The 3,481-nt window shown below is 37.7% G+C and overlaps 1 non-coding gene across 1 annotated transcript; it reads left to right on the top strand.

The window, feature by feature from the left end:
* Positions 1-1,953: 1,953 nt before the first annotated feature.
* On the top strand, positions 1,954-2,061 carry LOC148561673 (small nucleolar RNA R71). Its single transcript, XR_015887354.1, has one exon. It is a non-coding gene; the product is annotated as a small nucleolar RNA R71 (small nucleolar RNA).
* Positions 2,062-3,481: the final 1,420 nt, after the last annotated feature.

Consider the following 3,481-nt stretch of genomic DNA (forward strand, 5'->3'; position numbering starts at 1 on the left):
GATGCTCCCATTCTGGGCGTTCAGCGCCAGAACTATGCTCTGTTCTGGCGTTTGAACGCCAGACAGATGCTCCTCCAGGGTGTGATTTTTCTTCTGCTGTTTTTGATTCCGTTTTCAATTTTTATATTTATTTTGTGACTCCTCATGATTATGAACCTATAAAGACACATAACTAAGAAAAATATAGTTAGATAAATAAACATTGGGTTGCCTCCCAACAAGCGCTTCTTTAATGTCAATAGCTTGACAGTGGGCTCTCATGGAGCCTCACAGATGTGCAGAGCTTTGTTGAGACTCTCCAACACCAAACTTAGAGTTTGGATATGGGAGTTCAACACCAAACTTAGAGTTTGGTTGTGGCCTCCCAACACCAAACTTAGAGTTTGACTGTGGGGGCTCTGGTTGACTCTGCTTTGAGAGAAGCTTTTCATGCTTCCTCTTCATGGTTGCAGAGGGAGATCCTTAAGTTTTAAACACGAGGGAATCCTCATTCCATTGAAGGACTATTTCACCTCTGTCAACATCAATCACAGCTCTTGCTGTGGCCAGGAAAGGTCTTCCTAGGATGATGGATTCATCCTCTTCCTTTCCAGTATCCAGGACTATGAAATCAGTAGGTATGTAAAGGCCCTCAACCTTTACTAATACATCTTCTACTTGTCCATAAGCCTGTTTTCTTGAGCTGTCTGCCATCTCTAATGAGATTTTAGCAGCTTGCACCCCATAGATTCCCAGTTTCTCTATTACAGAGAGGGGCATGAGGTTTATTCCTGAACCAAGGTCACACAGAGCCTTAAAGATCATGGTGCCTATGGTACAGGGTATTATGAACTTTCCAGGATCCTGTCTCTTCTGAGGCAATGTCAGTTGATCCAGATCACTTAGTTCATTGATGAACAAGGGAGGTTCAACTTCCCAAGCATCAATGCCAAATAATTTGGCATTCAGCTTCATGATTGCACCAAGAAACTTGGCAGTTTGCTCTTCAGTAATATCCTCATTCTCTTCAGAAGAGGAATACTCATCAGAGCTCATGAAGGGCATAAGGAGGTTCAATGGAATCTCTATGGTCTCTAGATGAGCCTCAGAGTCCTTTGGTTCCTCAGAGGGAAGCTCCTTATTGATCACTGGATGTCCCAGGAGGTCTTCCTCCTTGGGATTCACGTCCTCTCCTCTCCTCACAGGTTCGGCCATGGCGCTTATGTCAATGGCCTTGCACTCTCCTTTTGGATTCTCTTCTGTATTGCTTGGGAGAGTACTAGGAGGGATTTCAGTGATCCTTTTACTCAGCTGGCCCACTTGTGCTTCCAAATTTCTAATGGAAGACCTTGTTTCATTCATGAAACTTACAGTGGCCTTAGATAGATCAGAGACTAGATTTGCTAAATTAGAAGCATTTTGTTCAGAGTTCTCTGTCTGTTGCTGAGTGGATGATGGAAAAGGTTTGCTATTGCTAAACCTGTTTCTTCCACCATCATTAAAGCCTAGTTGAGGCTTTTGATCCTTCCATGAGAAATTTGGATGATTTCTCCATGTTGAGTTATAGGTGTTTCCATAAGGTTCACCTAAGTAATTCACCTCTGCTATTGCAGGGTTCTCAGGATCATAGGCCTCTTCTTCATAAGAAGCCTCTTGAGTACTGTTGGATGCAGCTTGCATTCCATGCAGACTCTGAGAAATCATATTGACTTGCTGAGTCAATATTTTATTCTGAGCCAATATGGCATTCAGAGTATCAACCTCAAGAACTCCCTTCTTCATAGGCGTCCCATTACTCACAGGATTCCTTTCAGAAGTGTACATGAACTGGTTATTAGCAACCATGTCAATGAGTTCTTGAGCTTCTGCAGGCGTTTTCTTTAGGTGAATGGATCCACCTGCAGAAGTGTCCAGTGACATCTTTGATAGTTCAGATAAACCATTATAGAATATATCCAGGATGGTCCATTCTGAAAGCATGTCAGAAGGACACTTTTTGGTCAACTGTTTGTATCTTTCCCAAGCTTCATAGAGGGATTCACCTTCTTTCTGTCTGAAGGTTTGAACATCAGCTCTAAGCTTGCTCAGCTTTTGAGGAGGAAAGTACTTGGCTAAGAAAGCCGTGACCAGCTTATCCCAAGAGTTCAGGCTGTCTTTGGGTTGAGAATCCAACCATAATCTAGCTCTGTCTCTTACAGCAAAAGGGAAAAGCATGAGCCTGTAGACTTCAGGATCTACTCCATTAGTCTTAACAGTATCACATATCTGCAAGAATTCAGTTAAGAACTGAAAAGGATCTTCAGATGGAAGTCCATGAAACTTGCAGTTCTGCTGCATCAGAGAAACTAATTGAGGTTTCAGCTCAAAGTTGTTTGCTCCAATGGCAGGAATGGAGATGCTTCTTCCATGTAAATTGGAATTTGGTGCAGTAAAGTCACCAAGCATCTTCCTTACATTATCATTATTTTCGGCTGCCATCTCCTCTGCCTGTTCGAAAATTTTTGAAAGGTTATCTCTGGATTGTTGTATTTTAGCTTCTTTTAATTTTCTCTTCAGAGTCCTTTCAGGTTCTGGATCTGCTTCCACAAGAATGTTCTTATCCTTGCTCCTGCTCATATGACAAAGAAGAAGGCACAGAAAAATAATAATAATATTGGAGATCCTTTATACCACAGTATAGGGATCCCTGTGTGAGTGGAAGAAAAGGGGGAGATAAAGAATGTAATATAATAGAAGAAACACAACTGTGAGGAGGCTAGAGATGTGAGATGAGATGTTAGGATATGAATGAATAAATAGAATGAGATGGGGGAGGGATAATTTTCGAAAATTACTTTGAAAAAGAGTTAGTGATTTTTGAAAAATGTTAGAAATTTTCGAAAAAATTTTTTTTTTAAATTTAAAAATAAAAATAATTAGTTAATAAAAAAGAAATTTTGAAAAAGGGGGAAGATATTTTCGAAAATGAGAGAGAGAGAGAGAGAGTTAGTTAGGTAGTTTTGAAAAAGTTAAGAAACAAACAAAAAGTTAGTTAGTTAGTTGAAACAATTTTTGAAAAGATAAGAAGTTAGGAAGTTAGAAAAGATATTTTGAAAAGATATTTTTGAAAAAGATAAGATGAGAAGATATTTTTGAAAAGATATGATAGAAATTAGTTTTGAAAAAGATTTGATTTTTAAAATCTCAATTAATGACTTAATTCATAAGAAATCACAAGATATGATTCTAGAACTTAAAGTTTGAATCTTTCTTAACAAGCAAGTAACAAACTTCAAATTTTTGAATCAAAACATTAATTGATTATGTTATTTTCGAAAATATGATATAAAAATACGAAAAAGATTTTTGAAAATTGTTTTTGGAATTTTCGAAAATAACTAAGAATTTTGAAAAAGATTTGATTTTTGAAAAAGATTTTGAAAAAGATAAGATTTTCAAATTGAAAATTTGATTTGACTCATGAGAAACAATTTGATTTTAAAAACTTTTGAAAAAGTCAATC

This window comes from Arachis ipaensis, chromosome B6, assembly GCF_059453495.1.
Source record: "Arachis ipaensis isolate K30076 ecotype BB chromosome B6, ASM5945349v1, whole genome shotgun sequence".
Taxonomy (NCBI): Eukaryota; Viridiplantae; Streptophyta; class Magnoliopsida; order Fabales; family Fabaceae; genus Arachis; species Arachis ipaensis.